General features: G+C 41.8%; 1 protein-coding gene across 7 annotated transcripts in view; it reads left to right on the forward strand.

The window, feature by feature from the left end:
• Positions 1 to 20,403, forward strand: part of TSPAN18 (tetraspanin 18) — a 192,730-nt gene that overhangs the window by 132,934 nt on the left and 39,393 nt on the right. The window contains exon 3 of one of the 7 annotated variants that reach the window (XM_005522412.3): positions 12,115 to 12,330. The exons of the other annotated variants lie outside the window; for them this stretch is intronic. The gene's annotated coding sequence lies outside the window, so the exon portion shown is untranslated. The remainder of the gene's footprint in view (positions 1 to 12,114; positions 12,331 to 20,403) is intronic. 7 annotated transcript variants of the gene reach the window in all.

The raw sequence follows: 20,403 nt of genomic DNA on the forward strand, positions 1-20,403 counted from the left end.
ATAAGGGTTAGTCTAATCAAAATAAACAAATGGATTACTTTCTCTGCTGAACTATCTCCAGCATTCACAGATTCAGGTAAATTTTTTCCCCCACTCTGTTCCAAAAGGAAACAGAAGTTACATCTGCAGGAGACACTTGAGGAAAATTTAAAAAAAACCCAATTCACTAATTTTTTCACTTTTTTCTTAGAAAACGGTTTCTCTCCAATTTGCAAAATGCCAATCACTTGATTAAAAATCCCCCTTTGTGCTACAGACAGTCTTGCACCCATCTCTGTGATCTCACCTGTCCGTCGCAGCTATTTCACCAACAGCTCCAAACTGCTCTGCATCCAGAAGTTTCACCTGGGATGGGACTCTTCTCTCACCCACTCCTTCTTCACCACTTCCCCCTTTTGGGGAATTCAGTCTTCTGAATGCTCCTGCCGTTGTCTCGCTCTCAAAAGCAGCCCCTCGGTGCACAGGGGTTCTTGCTTTTCTCCCCAACACGTCTTCCCACTTAGAACAGCGAAGAGCGAAGAGACGCTTCTGGGGGTATAGATGTCGTCCCAGCGGTGGTCAGAATCTCACCTTCCGTGGTTCTTCTGTCCCCTTTGTTGAGGGACAGGCCAGCCTCACGTTCTGGGCGTCATCTGACTCGATCTTCTCGAGTGTGGCCCGGCTAGCTCAGTGATGAGGTTTCTCTTCACTCGAGTTTCAAGCCAGCATATGTTTGTGGGGTTCACTGATTTTCTTCAAGAATCCAAGTCTATAGAGCGAGTAAAGAAATCAGGGGGGGACTCTCTCTCTGGTTTGCATTCCACAGTTTATTTCTGTGAAGGGGAATCCAAAGGATGAGAGACCAAGGATTTGGGGTCTGGGGGGTCTCTTTTAACAGGGTTTCTCGGAGGGAGGGGAACATCAGAGAGAGAACCAATTATTTTTCTCAGTTAGTACATCTTGCAAAACTTTCTACAAATCAAGGTTACACACGCCAAGATAAAAAATAACAGACACTAACTTCTTCAAATGCCCACAAAGGTGTGGGAGTATTCTATACAGAGGGGCAGAGGGGAGAGAGGGGGGGCCTGGTTTCCTGGCAACACAGGGGGGAAAAGAAAGGGAAGGCAAGGTAAGCATGCCCTCTCAGCTTCCATAGTTTAGAGGCATTCTGGGACAGGAAAAAGTTACAAACTTCCGTGTAGGAAAGAAGAGTTCTCTTCTCCCAACCCCGTGCTTTCCTGGGCTAAAGAAACTTCAAGCAGCTGGAAATGCCAGCGGGGTCCTCTCTTTACTCTATCCGGCCTCTCGCCGTGGAGCTGAGGAGAGAAACTTCAGTAACCATGGTAACTTGACGCCAGGTAAACAGGAGAAAGAGAAGCTGGGGGGGAATTACAACTAAAAGATGGGAAAAGATACATTTCAGGCTATCAACTACAACACTTTTCTACAATCATAATTCAGGATCTGATAAGGCACAGACTAATGTATTTGAATGCCTGTGAGAAAGATAGTAGGACTGGGAACTAAGGCTAAATACAAAGTCATATGCTGCCAGTGCTAGAGACCCAAAGAGGCAATTCACTTCTGTGCTTCTGGAGCATTCTCTGGTCTCTCTGGCTTTTCTACCAGACAATTTGGTAGGATGAAATACATTTTTGTGTGGTGCTGCTGGGGGTATAACTGAACCTTTCCATCTGTGAATTTCAGACTCATCTTAGATGAATGGTGTGGGCTTCTTCTAATGTTTACTGAAAGACTCCAGTTAAATAATCAGATAAAGTCAAATAAATCTGAGCTGGAAAATCATAGCAGGTTGGATTCATTTAATACAAAGTAGAGCATCTTTCTGTGACATTTTACATGGTTTTTTTCCTCAGATCTGGTAAAGTTTTTTTAGGGGGAGCAGTTAGTTTCTGAAGCAGGTGAATGCCAGAATGCAGATGACTGGGTTACACCTGGAGAGTACAGCAACAGCTGAGCTGTACAAATTCCTTGTGTGGACATATAGATACGTCCACTTCCAAAGTGAATTAAAAAACAACATCCTAATACGGAAAGCAACCGTATTATTGGATGTTTGAATGAGACTTCAATGTGAAATGGAGAGTGGAGGTCCTGAAAAACTGGGTATGTGCCAGCCTTCCACATGGGCACTGTCCTCTGGCACTAAACAAGGAGGTTACAATCCTGTTCCTCCTTCCTCTCAATAAAGCCTGCCTCTAACATGCCATAACTTTTCTTGAGTATTTCTTCAAACAGAAAGCCTAAATATAATCTTAGCCACTGGTCCATTATTATTATTTATTATTATTTCATTATCAAGATAAGTTAATTAAGCTTACTAAAATTTGACTAAGTTACCTGTGTTTGTCAGATACAAAGCTCTTTAACGCTGAAGATTGCAAAGCTTTGATATGCTCAGTCTTGTGCTAATTTTCCCATCGTTTTTAATCACTTGAAACTCTTTTCCAGTTTGGTGCTTGGCTGCTTCATGCAGTTTTATAATGTACTTTAAAGGGTGGGGAAGTGGACACTAAAGGGTAATGATCCATAGCACTCTGGACCATCTGCAGCTCATGTTCCCTGTCCCTGCTTTGCCAGGCAAGCTTTATTCCAGTGAAAGGTTCAGTAAACCCAAGGCAGATAGGCACTGTTTCTCCTCTCCTCTTCGCTTTTTCTTTACCCTGAAAGTTTATCTTGCTGCTTGCTTTTTAAAAGCTTTGCATTAGCTGGGGGGCTGTGAAGTAAAAGGCATGCTTTAAATACAGATGCTGGTGATAGTCCTTTTAAAAGCTGCATTTCTCAAGCTGGGAGCTATTGACCCCTTTCAGTGCAGTCACAAAGAAATCCAAGAGGAAATGGAGGGTGAGGGCCAGCAGGGAATATATATATATATATATATAATTTTTTTCCCCCAAGTTGTCTTCTCACTCCACCCCCTGCCAAGCCGGCTATTGTGTGTGCCTCCACATGGGATACCGGTGGCCATATAAGGAAAATGGCATAATGTTACATTCTTTCTAAAAACTGATTTCTTGCAGTTGCTTTTTCTTCCCTGCCTTGCCGAAAGTTGTTCTGTTTTGGTGCAAGATCCAGGCAAAAGGAAAGTGGTAGCCCGTGGTACACATGGTATAGCATCTTGGGCTGTGCAGAAGACTTGCTTTGTCTCTGTTATCAGATCTGTGATCAGGCAAAGAAGCTAAATAGCAAATTATGAGGTCCAGCTACTATGAGAGGAGGAGAGGATGTTGCATTTCCCTGCATCTTGAACTCAGTAATAATGAGTAATAATGATGTTTGTTTTCTCACCTTTTTTTTTCTTGCTTAAGAGGATGCTCAGGCCATGGGACAGAGGCACAGAGCACCCCTGTGTGTCCCTTTTCATTCACAATCTACCTTTTACCCATACATGTTTGCAGCAGAGGTGCTGAGTGAGTGGCATGCAGCAGTTTGGGCCAGCAGCTCCCTGTGCTCTGTGGGATGACCATGCCCACTGCTGGGGGTGGCCACAGCCCCATTATCCCAGCAGGCAGATGAAGTGTTTGAGGCTGAGAGCAGCAGTACTTCAGGGGCTGAAGTCCTGCAGGTAGCAGGGGTCAGTCTAAACATGCACCAGCTCAGGAAAAGGACTCCTGAAGTTTGGGGTTTTTTCCTGGTCCCTTGCTGATGAGCAGAAACTGCTGGCTTATTTGAAGTCTGAACTTCAAACACATCCACTTAGCAACTTCTACAAAGGAACAGCTGGAGCAACATGAGCACAAAAAAGGCTGAATCCCCTGGCTTCAGAAAGCAGAGGCAGAGCTTGGAGTGGGAAAAACATAGGTTTGGGAGCTGGAAAAAAGATAACTGTTGGAGAGGAATGAGTGTGTGCTTGTGCTTGTGAGCATAAGATTTGGGCACTCTTCCTTTTGTGTCCTCTTGTAGCCTCTTGAATTGGGATGCAGTTTTTAGTTGTGCTTTCTGTGGTTGCTATCACTTCTGATTCCTTGTGATGCTCTGCTGATTGTCCTGTTCAACAACTGATAATGTTGCAAACTTGTTAAAAATTAAAGTAGAAAAAACCCAATTCCTTCTTAAAAAGAAGAAGCAACAATTTTTGAGGTCCATTTACCACAATCATGTTATAATACTCAATCTGTGTTATGCTGAGGTATGATTACAGAAGTGGAAAAAGGGAAAGTACTTTATATAAACACGTTTTTGGGCAGAATACTAATGGTTCAATATTATTATGATGATTATCTGTGTGTGCATTGACAAATATACACTTTTTTTCTTATTAAAATGTTGAACAGTTTGACAACTTCTAAAGAAACTGCAATTTTGTGAAAATGGAGTAAGGACTTTTTAAAGGTTCGGTGTTTTTTATGTAAGCCTGTAAATGGAGGCTGCATTGACCAAAATAATCGGATATCATACTGAGGAAGTTCTAATTTTCTTTAATTTTTTCTTTTGACTGTGAATTAAATTGTTTGGAGAAGCTGTGCTACTCTCAAATACCTACAAAATTAGTCTCCAAGAGAATCTTCCTCTATGATAAACTGTACTTATATTAGAGACAAAACTGGGGAAGCCTTCTGGCCTTTGCTTTACTCTGGGCTTGAGCTGGCACCAGTACAGCAGGGGAATGAGCTCACATAGCTTTTTCTTCACAAAAGGTAATTTGGTGCCTCCTAAATGCTGTCCACGGTGGTATCAGGAGAAGATATCACAGCAAGGGGTGTGGGACGATGCGATGCCCCATGTGCTCAGTTCTCAAATTACCAGTGAAGCGGCAAATGACTTTTGACATGAACATGGCTGGCATGGGACGTCTGAGTTAGCACTGCACAGATAAATGGGAAGCTCCTGGCCCAGAGCCGTTGTTCCAAGCTCCCTGCAAACTCCCAGGCCATGTGTTGGTCACAGCCTGCTGGCACTGTGGCTGTCCCAGGAGCTGCAGTGGCCGACGTTTGTTGTGCATGCTACCAAGGGAGAGAGCAGCGCCAAGGGTGAGTGCCAGGTCAGCCGTGCTTCCCCAGCGCCTTCTCTGAGGAGCAGAGCTTGGCATCTCAGCTGGGGCAGCAGCAGGCTTCAGCTCTTCTGCTGCAGGAGGGGCTCAGCACGCTGTGAGTGGCTGCTGACAGTGGGACACATGTTTGCCACTTCTGTCTCTAAGGGCTCTAGAGCACTCAAATGTCACTAGAGCTGGTTCTGCCAGCAGTGGATTGGCCTTGTCAGAGGTATTGCCCCAGAAACCTGCAGCTAATCCGTCTGATGTTAACTGTGGTGCGTGTGGGGACTGGTTTGGGCTGTGCCTGTCTCCCTGTGAAGTTGGGAGCTTGTGTAACGTGGAAACGATCATGATGGAGGAGGAAAGAAATTGTCATTAGAAATATAACAGCTCCTGTCACTTAGATCTAATGCTACAGAATAATTTAAAGCTTTTTTGACTAACTATCACGGGTAAAGTGCTTTGTCAACAGAAAATGAGGTTTACCCAATGTGACAGGACAGGAAAGCAGAGCTGCCTTTCATTGCTGTGCCACGTCCTGGGTGGAGTGGCTGAGATAGGGTGCCACTGAGAATGGCAGTGAAGGCTTTGCATTGCTTATTTTGAGACCTACAAAAGTACATTCGCTTTTGATTTGTGCATTTTAAAAACTATTGAGTGAAGCTGGGGACTTAGTTTAAAAGCTGCTAGAACTATTCTCTCACTGTAGAGATTTCTCAGGAAGCAGATACATGAGAGGGGTATATGTGCTTGTATTTGAAGCTTTTATTCCTGGGCTTATGAGTAAGAGCTGGGCTCAGTGAAAGGTGATAACTACTAAAATCAGTAATAAGGATAGTATTACCCTCTAAGTAGTGAAGTGGGTTTGGGGAATTTTGCATTCAATTATTAGCTCTGTGCCTAGACTGCATACTGACAGTGAGAAGTAGCTTGATTCCTCTCTGCCTTCCTTCCTCATCTATAGGAAGCATATATAAATATGCTAAAACAGCTGATAAGCTTTTTCTTGTAAGAAATGTATTTTATTTTGTGTAGAAACTAGCTTTGTGGCACTTTGCATTCCTTTTCAGAGAAATCTGATGATGGAAAAGTTTTAATTCTGGAGGGTTTATCTTCATATTTTTCCCCGTTGTTCCTCCTTTCTGTGACAAAACAGGAACAGGGAAGGGAAGAAAAAATGAAAGAAGCAGTCCAGAAATTCCCTTGCCTCACTTGTAAAACTGGATATCAAAAAATTTCTATGTGTCTTACATTAAAAAAGAAGATAAACTGAAAACTAGTTGATTTTTAAACTCACAGAGCATGAAAAAGTTTATTATTACTATTGAGTAATAACCCGTTTTAAAGCTGAGGCTTCTTTCTTGCTTGCTTGCTTCCTTTGGTGCAAAATTTATTTATTTAGTGCAAAATCTCGGGAGCTCTTTTGAGAGAGGAGCCTACACATAGGTCAGCTGCTGGTCAGGCTTGTGCCCAGTAAAGATGATGATAATCTAATGTCTGGCTTGTCCTTTGTAAGATGACTCATGCTCCGGTTACCTTCTAATGGATGGGACTCGCATCCTTGGCAGACACTGCATTTGTTGACAGTTGCTGGCAGATAAGAAAGTAGGAGCAGCCTTGGATGTGCTTGTGCTGGACATCCAGGGCTGTTCTCCTCTGAAGCAAGTGTCAGGAGAGCTGAGGTGGCGGGGACGTGCAGGCAGTTTGTGGCTGGACGAGATGGAGGGGTTATAATGGCAGTGCTCTGCCGCTATTTTAGCTTCCAGTGCCCAGCATGTGGAGGTCTTGAGCCGAACATGTGACTGTCTGCAGCTGTTCCTTCCCCAAAAACCTGGAGTACAGCACATGTACGAGTGGACTAACACTCCCAGCAGCATGTGCAAATATAATTCAAAGAAGTATGTTCAACCAACATAAAATTCCTTTTTAATCATCTGTAAAAGGTTTATTTTCAAATGCCCAATCACTAACGAGGTCCTAGCTTTCAGATGGACTGGTAGCACCGTCTTGACATTTTAAAGAATCTAGGAGGTTTAACAGGCTTAGTCCCTCCCTGCAGCAAGGCAGGGGCCAGCCCCTGAGGCCAGGAGGGTAGGAGGAAGATTTTTCTGTGATCTGCCTTGGTGTAATTGCCACCTTGAACAGTTTCTGGCACTTTTTGCTGGTGACTGTTAATGACATTAAATTTATTAATTATAATTAATATATTAAGATACTAAAGTTTGTGGCTATCCAGCCCACTGGTTTCCCCATGTTCTGCAGCAGGGTTATCAGGCTTGGACATTCTTGCTGCTGTCTGGGTAACCCTTGCTGGCGCTAGAGGGAGAAAGATGGACACCCAGTGCAGTACAGAGGATGTTTGGCAAGGCAGACTTTGACTCCTCAAACTGACCTGGACCATTTGTAACATTTCTGGCTGCAAAGTATATCCAAGAGTACATTCCAAGAAAGCTAAAAATAATATCCTCAACTTTAACTTATTTCTCCCACAAGGATTCCGTTAACAAGAAGGAAAGAGCTTGTTCTCTTCCCCCCCTGCTAAAGTGTTCAGCTCTCAGAATGGAGCTATAAGTTTATCACAAGTTATTGGTCTGTGAGTTTGATTCATGTATGGATCACTTTACTGGAAAGTGTAACTATTTGCCAGGACCGCCTTTGCTTTTCCATTTCCCTTTCCATCTCCCGGTTCTGTATGTTATCTGGTAGCAGCACTGAAGGCCAAAGTCTCTCTGAACTGATTGGAACCAGGAGTTGGCATTCTGCTATTCTGGGTCCTTCTGCCAAAAGCCAATGTTCAAAGTAAAGACTGTAAGTACAGGCTACTCACATGAGCACAATTTATGGTTGTTTAAAATACCTGAAGATCAGTACAGCAGAGCTCTGATTCTCCTGGAGACTTAGTGTGACCACATGGTGGATAAAGTTGTATATATTCCACAAGTCATCTCAGGAAACAGGGATAAGTGATGGTGACTTCTAAAAAGCAGTGATGAAATGGTTTCTGGTTTTGTGTTTTTTTCAAGATGTAGTTACAAAGAACTCATTTGGAAAACTCCAACCTAGCTAAATGTAAATCCAGACACTTAGAACTAGCAATATAAATCCCCTGGGATACTCAATAGTCCTGAGTGTTAGGTGTACAAAACTATTCCCAAGATGCTGCCTGAGCTGCTTGGGGTCTTTGCTGTGTGTTTTTTCTATTGATCAGTAGTAATGACAATCGATGAAAAGTCTGGTGTTCTCATGGCTCTTTTCCTGTGACCAGAAAATCATCTGTGCGTATCAAGTCTGTGAATCACATCTCTGTAGTAGACAATTTTTATGAAAGACAAGAATGACACAAACTTTGATATCCAAGAATCTTCACAAAGACTGTACATCTTCATAAAATCAAGTTAAAATGCAGTAAAAGTTTCAATCAACAGTAGGGCTATATATATATATATATATATATATATATATGTATGTATATAAACATTAAAATATTTACTTTCAGATTCTGAAGCTGATCTTTTTGATATTTAAAAATGAAACCTACATTTTCATATTAAAATTAGATCCAAACATTATATCAAAAGAAGGTTTGCATTGTTTTGTGTGGTATTTTGTTTGGGGTAGTTGGTGTATTTTAAGTTAGAAAATATAAAAAAATAAAATCTCAGATTAAACTAAGCTTTGGGGAATTAATGTGAAGATTTAATTATAATACAGTATCATTTAATTTTCATTTTTTTTTAATGTTAGAAGAAATCTCTACCAGTTCAAACTGAAGCAATACTTCCCATCTGGTTTGGTTTTTTTATTTTTTTATTTTTTCCATCCAAACAACAGAATATTTTGATCATCTTGCAATGTTCTCTCTGGGTATACTGATGCAGAGTAATTTTTGTTCGTTTGTTTTTTGTTAATATAAAATTCCTTTTTGTGCCCCATTTCTGAAAGAGCTTGGGGCTTGTCTGGCAGGAAAATGATGATTAGAGCATTACTCTTCCTTCTGCTGATGAGTTGCTTTTGCCACTCTTAGTGGCAGGGAGACTGCTCTGGGTTTTCCTTGTTCCTATTTTCTCATCCACCTCTGAATTACTGAATACTCTCAGCTGCAAGTCAAGGAATAAGGCATGAATGCTCATTGTTATCACAATATGTTTTCTTTGCTAATTCTCTTTGATTGTGTCCCAGTGACATGCAGCTGAGGATTAAAATTACTGCCTTCAGCCCCAGCAGTAGGCTCTGTTTGAAACCTCCAAAGGGCATTGTTTATCTTCTCTGCATCCCTTGCACTGTGCCTGCCCAGGATGAGCAGCACTCTCCTCCCCATCCCAAGCGATTCTGTTACTGAGGAATGTTGGACAGATACCATTATACACTGAGTAGAGGTGCTCCCAGATTTGAGGTTTGAGCTTGATTTAAAGATTTAAAGGGGAGGAGAGTGGAACGGAAGGGAATGTTTGTTTTTTTCAGGAGAGACCCTGGCTGTAGTGCTTTGCAGAACTGTTTTAAATAGGCTGCTCAGGCAGGGAGGTCTGTGGGTGCAGGCGAGCTGTTCAAATGTTTCCACGCAGCACTCGGGGCTTCCGTCCCAGGCACGTACTTCATTATTGCTTTGGGGAAAGGCATTCTGGGAGTAATCAATCAGCATCGCTCCAGGATTCTTCTCAATCAGAGCTCCTCTGATGTGTCTTTCAGTGCTGCTCATTTTGGTTTTAATTTCTGAATGAGGGATCGATTTGCACAAAATAGCACCAGGCAGATGAGTTGGTTTTGCAGTGGGTGAAAGCATCTGGCCTATTTTCTCCAAAGCACTTAAATGGGTATTTTAAGTTGTAGGTCCTGAAGAAGACAGTGGTGGTAGTGCTTTGCTGAAGCATGCTTTGAAGATCTCAGTGGTTTCCTAATGCAAGATTAAGTTGTCCCCTTGGATCTTTGCTGTCACCTCTAATCTGGAGCACACCTTATCTCAGACAGGACCCCTGTGCTTCAGCTTTACAGTGGTGCCATATCACTGTCCTGCCCCTTCATCTATCCTTCCTCCGTCCTTCCACTTACCATACCTCCAGATTCTTTGCTGAGGCAAAAGTGCTGCAAAATGAACATGTTGGGAAGGGAAAAGCTGTAAAAAGGATTTACGTGATTCAAGTCAGTTTTTATGTGCATAAGAATTTGGGGGGGGGGAAAGCTGGTCTGATTTAAAAAATAGAAAGCTTTGCCCTTCCTCTGTCAGTGGAAGGTCAGATTGAAATCCAGGACACCTGGTACACAGGTCCCACCTCACCCTTCCAACTTAAGCAAATTGCTGTAAAATTGGTGTAGCTGGCTGGGAAGACACACCCTGTAGTGCAAAGGATGGGAATTGCATGCCCTGAGTTAATCTCCTTGAGGACATCTGTACAATGTGCACTTAGGCCAGTATTTTCTGATGTTCCATGTCATTGCTCACAAAGGAGAAAAGAAGGACTGTACTTATTTTTCCCCAGAGTTCAACTGGAGTTGAAGGGAGATAGTTCTTTACATCCCTTAATGAGTAACTTTATACTGTGCTGTCTCCTACAATAACAGCTGTCAGTGCTAGAAGAAGAACAAGCTATTTGCCAAGACAGCGAGGCTGTAAAAGTTGGTAAGACAGAGGGAAAGGTTTGGGCAGGGAGCAGAGATTGCAGCAGGAATCGTGAGAATTCTCAAGCTCTGAACAGTGCTCCTGATTTTATCTTTTCACACAGCTCTGGGGGTAGTGTTTGTTTAATGAAAGTAAAAATCCTGACTGGGTGGTGTATTAGTACTGTGATGATGAGGAAGATTAGGCTACCTGTTGTGTTTGCTGTGCAGTGTTATTGTGTCACAAATTATGTTTATGGCTAAGAACCTCAAATGCTGACACAGCATCAAGTAAGGTAAGAAAGGGCCATTGTGACCCCTTTTTCATCCTAGACACAAAGTTTCTTTGAATTAAGCCTGGTTTGGATCAGAGCATTTTCAGGCAGCAGGTTGTCATACTTTTTTTCTATTCATGACCGTTCTTCCCTGTATATCTTGAAATTACATAATGTCCATATGGCAGCTTGAAGAATTGTTTGGAAGGCAGCTGAACACTACAGAAGCTCTATGAGCATATTTCCAGTTCTTTGTCAAATAACTTCTTCCTCTGCAGTTCATGTTTTGAATATCAGTGGCCTGTAGATTATCTGAGAATTGAAGATGCTTGGGGACCACGTTTGTGTCTATAGCTTTCCTAGCTCATGGTGTTCTTTGGTCTTTCCTCAAATATGACATCTCCATCAGACTGTCCCAGTCTCTGTCAACATCAGCTGAAGCTGGAAACTGGGTGGAACAGTGCATCATGAGTAAACCTGCCCAAGGCACTGTGTATGAAATCTGAATGCCACTGGAATCGGTGTACATGCTCCCACATATCCCCTGGCCCTAGGAGTTTATCCCTTTACCGATGAAGAACTTGGTGTGAATATAAGGAGTGATGATTCACCTGTTCTCAACTGATATTTTCCTCCCACAAACCATCTTTGAAGCCTGGTGATGTGAGTGCATGTCCATTAATCACGACACTGATAAGTTTTGCCTGGCCAAGACATGGCTCCAGGAATTGAGACTGCTGTTTCTAGGTGGCTAGTAAATCTGGAAAATTCCTGCAGCAGGAAGAGGTGTACCTAGGTGAGAACATACAGAGCGCTGAGAAAGTAAAGAGAAGGTCACAGTAAGTTTTGTACCTTTCCAGTGAGCAGTGCTGGGGAAGCAGGCAGCCCCATGGAGACCTCAGAACATGCTTTCATTGACAGGAAATAGTTTGGCAGCTTGTTTTACTCTCTGCCTTTATTCTTTACAACTGGAAAAGCTCCTTCTATCCCACACTCCAAGAAGTCTGGGGAGGTACCTGTCCTAGCTTCTCCTCTTGTGCATTGCAGAGGTTTGCAGAGCCTCAGGGATGCCTGTTGCCTGGATACAGGGTAGTCCTGCATCTCAGCCCCCCAGGCAGCCCTGCGAAAACAGAGGTTGTGGGGGGGGAGGTGGGTGAAGTAATCCCCGTGCACTTGGAAGCAGGAGCACAAAGTCCACCTGATGCAGCCTGTAAGCTCAGAGCCTCCTTTGACTTTGCCACTGTTATTATTATTTATCATTATTATTGATAGGAGAAAAGTGCAACCCAGCTGCTCAGCGCAGAGATCTGAGGGCTCCTGCAGGGTGAAGCGCTTCGTGCCACTTAGCAAACCAACCATTGTGCTGTCCCTGGCGTATGCACTTTATTTCACACGCTTCTTCTGAGCCTCCTGCTGCTGCTCACACTACAGCTGCTGACAAGTAGCCTTCCTGGCAACACGGAATCACAGCCTGTGACTTGAGACCTTGTGAGTACAATATGAAGAAGGCACTGACTGCTGAATATTTAAAAATAAATTATTTCATCTTAAACATGAAAATGCTCTTTGCAGTTCATACACATCACTGCTTGGTGACTGTGACTGGCCAAGTCATGCATTATTCTTGTGTTCAGAGGGGACTATGCTGACTGTAGGGCAAAAACCTCATCTCTCCTTTGCTGAGCACATGAAAGCTCATCGTTAGGAGGATGCCCTGTTGTACTGCGCACGTGTAAATGTCTGTAAGCTTCACTTGCTGAAAGCAGTCAAAATAATTTTTAAGCTCAGTGAGTTTAAATTTGGGCTATTTCATATTGAAATGCTATGGGTTTTTCTGTATACATCTGTAGAGTATTGTGCTATTTCAAACAGCACTTAGGAACTGTGTCAGTAGTAGTAATTAACTTTTAGACTGAGAGAGCATGAAAGATCTCAAAGAATGGATCAGCATCCTCCTGCTCAAAGCACAGTCAATTTTCATGACAGAAATACTACCTGATCTAAGAATATGTACATTCAACTTTAATATGTGAAAAGAAATTAGTATAATGAAGTGTGTGGGGCAGGGAGATGAACACCTGAGCTAAGTCACATTGAAGATTGGCTCGTCTTCATTGCTGAAGGAGGACAGCAGCAATCTTTGAACTAATATTAGAAACAAAACTTAGAAGTCTGAAAACCTGAGGGGTTTCAGGACAAACAGTAGAAGGTCAGGAAATATAGTGCAGTTTTTCCTAGGTCTTTAGAAAATCTTATTTATGAAGGTATTTTCATCTCTGGAAAATAAGCGCTAATGTCTGATGACACAACTTATTGTTCTGATGTTGCAGTCCACGCTTTGTGTTTCTATTTACACGTGTATGGAAAGTGTCAGAGGATGAGAGATGGAGCTCACTGAGACTCCTGAGATAGCCACTGTTGAAAGGCTGGGCTGAAGGTGAATCTGCTTTGTCTTGGCTCTGTGTGTGTGTGTGTGTGTGTATCAATATATATATATATATATATATATACACATATGTATGAAAATATGCACACAAAGCCACTGATTGTCAGTAAATAACTATTCACAGAAACCTAGTATCTATTGTAAGTAGAAATGAGAAACCCTTTTCTCTCTACTGAAGGTGAAGTTAGACATTAAATTGCTATACTTTGGTACAGAGGTTTTTTCATATAAATTGTTTATTGCCCTCTTCTTCCTGTCTTCTTAAATAAATTTGTTAGGTGTTTTATCAGACTATTTACTTAGAGAAACCAAATATGTGCTAACTAGGGGTATCAATAAAATTCCATCTTCTAATCAAGTTTTAGAAATAATATCCCAACAACCTGTTGGATTAAGCACTTTACACCACATAAAATTTTGTATGTAAAATGGAGACCACACCTCTTTCTCTTCCCTGATTTCTTTTTTTAGTAGTAAAGAAAATATGTGAAAGGCCTGTGTAATTTCTGGAAAACTGAAATGGGAGGAGTGAATGATTCCTGCTGAAATAGAGTGTGGAGTAACTTTTTTGGGAATTATATTAGTATCAATGAACTTGAAAAGACAGTGACCAGAATGGAGATTGAAATTCTTACCTCTGTACACAGAGCTGTGTGAATGATGAGGCTGGGCTGAACACCAGTTTTGTTGGGAGTGTAAGGAATTATCACTACTCAACTGCCTCTACTGGGGATTAAAATACCCATAGCTTACAACAATATAGGAGGACAAATAGTTACAGAACTGCAAAAAAACTCTGATTGAAAAATTATTTGAAAGTTCTAAATCAGACTTAGCTATGCCATAACACCTCTTCTTCCAGCCAAGTGACAGTAGCAGCTGGAATAGAAATTAAATTGAACATGTATTGAAATACTGGATCAAAAATAAACAAAACAAAACAGAAATAAAAAAAACCCCAAACCAGATTTCAAGTTTTGTTTTAAGTAAATATTGGGAGGTTTTTTTCCCACAGCACAAGCAGGTAGGTCCAAAATCTATAAAACCCTGGTCTAGTCTTAGACTTTTGTTTAGTGAATCCACAGGTATAGTCTCCACTAAAGAGTTTACCATTGCATTGAACTTTAAATCCTTTGGGCAAGTGAAAATATGAAATTTCTAAGGCAGCGCCAAAAGAAGTGTAGGTATTTTTCTAAGGTTAAACAATTAACCCTTCCTTCTAAATTTAGCACTATCCAAAACTGGAAACTTAAACTAATGAAAGAGAAATGGTACAGGATTAGTAAACTGCTGTCTTTCCCTCCAGCTGTGGGACATCAAAGATGCATAAATCTTCATGTTCTGTTGCTTTATTGAAAATTCTCTTGTATCCTTCTGAGTGATGTGGAAGGGATAGGATGTTACAGCTGTGTTTTGACAGAGCCTCAGTGCATTTTGCTGGTCTTTCATGACATTGCAGAAGTTTCCTTTGTCCCTTATTGGTTTTTATTGTTTTTTTGGGACAATTTTCCTGAAAACAAAAGATCTTACTTGCCTTCATCATGACTTACATGATGGTGATGAGTTTGCAGCAGAGATATCATGTGCATACATTTGGAGTTGGCTTAACTGAATTAATTTTTTTAATGAGTATGACAATGTATCAGCTTATCAGAACCAAAGTCACCCTCAAACCACTGATTAGAGGAAAATAATTAGGATTGAATGATAAATTTAGATTCAGCTGCAATTTACAGGAGTGTTTGTTTAAAGAAGAGCCAGCAAAAAGAATCTTGGCTCTGAGGATGACCAGGAAAAAGCCTCTTTATATATTACAGCCATGGAGCAACCAACTCCAGAGATTAATTGCTGGAAGTGACATGTCTGATTTATTGCCCACTGCAGCTTTGAGAGTGTTTGCAAACTGAAGTGTTATGGTTAGGATGATTGTAATTGGGGTTTATTTTATTTTAGACAGAGGAAGAAAATAAATATATTTTTGTGGCTGTTGGATGTAGATGATTTCAGTGGTTGCTTTGGTTCTTAAGCCAGCCTGGGCTGCTGGCTGCCACGTGCCCTTTCCCTGCCAAGGGAGCTGAGGCCTGGCAGTGGGAGGAGAGCCCCAGCACTCAGCCCATTGCACTGGGACTGCCACGGGGCTTTGCCAGAGACAGGTAGATCTGGTAGGGCAAAAAAAATTACACTGTTACCCTGGTGTGAAGTTCTGAGGGGATAGTAGGGCTCCATACCCCTGGAGAAATTTTCTCCTTTTTCTGGTTTTGTTTCTTCCTCTTATAGCATGGCTTTGTCAGTGCATTGGAGTTGGAGAATAACTCTCAATGTCTGTTCAGACTGGTCTGGAGAAGATGTTAAGTTCTAACTAGTTAGTTCTTTTATATACTATTCACTGTATTACTAATGCTCATCCTAAATTCCCCAAGTGCTTCCTTATCTCATACACAATGGAATTCCAAGTGGCCTTCAGAGCAAGGACAATGCCAGACTCGAAAGACAAGGAACTTTAATCTGTGTAGTACACTGCAACATCTTTAAGTTAGGGTTGTGCAAAAAAGGTGTGTTCTGTTTCATCTAATTTTAGGTCAATAGTCTGGCTAGTAGGTTGCTTGTGTTCCTTGGTGAGAACTGGGAAGACCAGGAATGTCACCCTGAATCTTCCGTGTCCCACATTAATGACCCACTGAACACACCTCTGGCTAGTTTGGTCTATCTTGTTTAGATTAAAAGTTCCATCCTAGACTCACAAAAATATCACCAAATTACCTGGGTTTCACTTTTAAAACAAATTCAAGAAGTAATGTCTCTTCCCAAACTGAAAGGAATTCTCAGCTCAGGCTTCATCTGGAAGATGCAACATGCTCTTAGGAAGTCCATGATATTCCATCATGCAGAACGATAGATGAAAGTGAGTTGGCATCAGAATGCAAAAAGAGAAAAAATTCAAGTTAGAAAATATATCTCAGAGCTCATGTTTTCAGCTTCTGGCTAAGCTGCCTTACAGAAAATATTCAGTTCAAAGCTTTTTCTGTTGTTTCTGTTTATGCTGAGAAAAAAGAAAAAAATCCAGTGAGGGCAAATTCCTTCAGACATGACTGATCTCTTTGTGCTACCTGTATTGCCAACATGGGTTTGTGCTTTGTGGAGACCTGGATAAAATTAACTGGATGCCAACACAATCAGAGAATATTCTCACTAAGTTAAGTAATAATGAAGAGGAGATGAACTATCCTATCACTGTTCTTGGCTGATCCCCTCCTGCTCCTGAGTTTAATATCCTTCTCATCCTGCTGGCAAGATGCTGAAGCAGCACCAACCATCCAGTTAAAATACAGAGTATTCAGATGTTTCAGTCAACTCAGATTTCCTTGAACACTTATTCAACATTCATTGCAACTCTTATAAAAGTGTCTAGACAAGTGATTGCTTAGGATTTCAGCTCATTTTGTAGCTGCTGCTTTACAACGCCCTGATTTTAAAATACAATTTTACAAGGGTTACTTTTACTGACTACATTTTTTTTTTCACTGTGCATTTCTACATGCCAAGAGTGTGAGCAGGCTGGAAAAGGGACCAGTCTTGTAACAGGTAATACAGACCTCTGGCCATTCTTGGTTCAGCTACTGTTAAATATATTTCTTCTGTTTTGGTTGATTATGAGAAAGAGCATATCATGAATATTCAAAATATATTGAAAGCAACTCATTATTTGGGAAGAAATATTCTGTGTTTGGTCAGATTGTCTATAGCTAAAATATTTGGTGGTCCTATAGCTCTGAAAGAGAATATTCTATGTTCCTTTTCTGAGAAAAGTTGTGTGGATACAGCAATGCACCTCTGATAAATCAGACTTGGCCAAGAAAATGGGAAGGTTTTTACCCTACAGAAACTCTCCTTTTTCACATAGTCTCTTAGCCTGAGGATCAAGCAGTGAAGTGGGTGCTTCAGTGACAACGCATGGATGTATTGTCAGAGGAAACTGGGTGAAATGTGGAACCAGAAGAGGAAGGATGTGGTACAGGGACTGAGGGACACAAAAAGAGCAATGTGAGGGTGCCCAGAGTGGGACCTGCCCTGTGTAAAATCCTCCCCCTTGTTAGAAGGGCTGAGAAAGGAATGGCAAAGGAGGGGTGCATCAGAAGGGAAGCTGGCTCTGACCCCATTGAAGAGAGCCAGCATGCCTCAGATAGTGCCTTCTGTGCTTCATATCCCTTGCTTTCCTGAACAGTAACTTCCCCATGCTCCCTCCACAAACTTATGAAGAAAAATGGAGGGGGAAAATTGTTTATTTAAAGTCTAGTACTGAGTGGAGCTGCATTAATCAGCCTGCATGCCTAGTAGAAGAAAACCTTCCTTAAACATGATGAAAAATAAATCCCCCTGAGTCCTCAGCATCCTGCTTGAGTCACTAATTCCCTAGGGCAGAAAACAAAGCAGGCAAAAAAGTTTGTTTTCACACAGCAAAGCCAAAACATCTCCAGTTCTGATTTAAGATGAGTCGTGGGAGCTGTCTCCTCTTTAATGTAACATGGGACCAGTATAGGTGAGCTGATAAATATACAAATTGATTTTTTTCCCTCACCCTGCAGAGAGCACCTATTCCTTTCTGTGGGACTCGTGTCTGCGTGTGTTTTGTTCCTGGAGCTCACGAGGACCAGTGACTGCCAGCACTGGGTGCAGGGAGGGCTCAGATGCCTGAGTCACATTTTCCACAAGCACGACTCCTTGTCTAGCTCCAACAGCCAGCTCCAGTGGGACATTGTCCTGCTCCTTCCTCCCTTCCTGGCTGCCTGCACAGGCTGTCCCATCACTCCTCTTCTGATGCTTTTTGCTGCTTTGAAACATCCCTGGCAAAGGCTTCAATGTCCTGAGGTTTCTACAAATAGTATGTGCAGCTCCTGAGGGAAACAGCAGAGTATTCCTCTGGTTCCCTGAGGCTTTATAAAAACATTCCCATCTAAAGGCAGTTTATAAATCTACTCAGCCACAGAACTGCACGTTTTTGATGAATATTCTTCACTTATGATGGGATAGGAGAGCAGAGAGTGAGACCTTGTGCTAGCAAATGACCCCTGGCTGGAGACAGTCTAACACTTTTTCCATGAACTACTGCTTAGGGCTTGACTCAGAAGCACAATAGCAGGTGAGTTATTATAGCTGTTCTGATTGTGGCTGATAATTGTTCTGTTCTCATTCACAAACCTAATGGTTTGTTAATAACATCTGATTTGGGAGTGTAGTATAGTCTATCAACTAAAGGTGGCATAATGGCATTAATAAGGGTAATTGAGGTGCTTCTGTGATCTGTTTGCTCTTTGGTTTGACAATTAAAAATTACTTATCTTAATATATGATAGAAATAATATTGCTTCCCTGTGAAGCCTGGGCATCTTGAGGGAAGAAAGGATGTGTCAATCTGTAGAATACCTGTACAGCAGTGAGTAAGTATATGGACATGAACCAGCCTAATAGGTGTCAGGTATCGTGTGTCTGTGTTTACATTTTGTATAAATAAAGCATGTGCTGTTACTTATGGCTGCGCGTGTCTCCTGTTGCAAGACTGGGTGTGTAAGGCTGTCTGGGCTCCGAGCGATTGATTAAAGAGCTGTTAGAGGAGGAAATGGAAATGAGAGACAGGCTGCTGAGCATTTAACCCTGGAGAAGAACCTTAGCATTTCATCTTCTATCAACATTTGTTTGCAACAACTATTAACATTAATTATTGAGATACTTACTGAACACCCTGTTAGCCCTAATTAGAGCTAATGGAAGATATGTGTGGATGTTAACAGGACAAGAGACAACCAAGCTTCCATTTCTAAGGTTAAATATTCAGTAGTTCCCTCTTAGACATAACCAACATCCTATAATCATACAGTCAGATTGATCCTAAAGCAGAACAGTTTTTCCTGTCTTTTTTTTCCCCTCTCTCCAATTATAGCCACCTTACACTATTTTTGCTTAAATTAAAGAGTGAGCAACAATGTGGCAGTGACCTCAGTTACCTTTACTAATGTAGTTATGCTACCTCTCCTTTATTCATAGTGCACTTCAGAATCAGTCTTTATTAGCAAACTGTTTGCTGTCCCTTTTACTGTCCTTTTAATGAACACTAGTAGAGTCACTTAAGTGGAGCTGAAAGGACTTGGCTTTGTTCTGAGCAGAGACCTTGTGACAAAGAGCTCAAGGCCTGAGTGCTTGAGTAGGTCATGTAATATCCAAGGTCTGTAAAGCTCCTATCACTGTGCTGTTTCTTGGAGCTGTAAACACAAAAAAAAGACCTTACCCTTGCACCTGGTACCTTTGCTACTTTGAAAACCAGTGTTGCTGAAGAATTGAGGCTGCAAAATGTAGAGGTTGTCTTATTAGCCTGCTGTTGTGAATGATGTCACTTCCCTGCCGCTAACCTCTGCCCAGCAGGTCAGTGTCCTCATGGAAACTGTCTTTTCAGGACTGACTCAGAGACCTGTAACCCTCCCTGAGAGCCCCGAGCCTGCCTTGGGTGGTGTCACACTCGCTAGGGTAGGTTGTGCTCCTCTGTGGTCCATTTGCTTTGCTGTGGACGAATGTGGAGGTTTCAGGTAGTGTACTGGGAAAATGGACTTTTTTTTCCCCCCAGACAATCTATTACATAGTTTGGGGCTGCCAGTGCAGTGCCCTTTTGAATACTGCATAGTTGCAATCTTATTACCTACAACCTGTAGCTCCCTGGTGCTTGTTGGCTGGAGCCATCTAGGAAGAAGTTCTATCACTAGATTGACTGAATGTGCTATCAACAGATTTGGAAAATAACATTAGAGCTTTGAGAAGAGAAAGGATAAGTTGTGGTGTGTCCTTGACAAAAAAAATCCCATCCTTCCCTGGCGTATTGCATAATACTAAAAATAAACATGAAAGTATGTACATATCTCTCTCCTTCTGAACTACAGTCAACATTTCTTTGTTAACCAGTAAAAATGCCTGTGGCTGCCTTCCTGCAGGATGGTGCCCTGTAAAATTGGATAGATGCCAGTATAAGGCATCCTGCACATGCTTTGGGACTTTCTTTGCTCACTCTCTACAATGCCACTTGGGTTTCAGTAGAGCTTCATGTTCTAAGGAAACATGTCACAGGTGTTAAT

This window comes from Pseudopodoces humilis, chromosome 7, assembly GCF_049639895.1.
Source record: "Pseudopodoces humilis isolate 2021_Gansu_Grassland_sample_001 chromosome 7, ASM4963989v1, whole genome shotgun sequence".
Lineage (NCBI taxonomy): Eukaryota > Metazoa > Chordata > Aves > Passeriformes > Paridae > Pseudopodoces > Pseudopodoces humilis.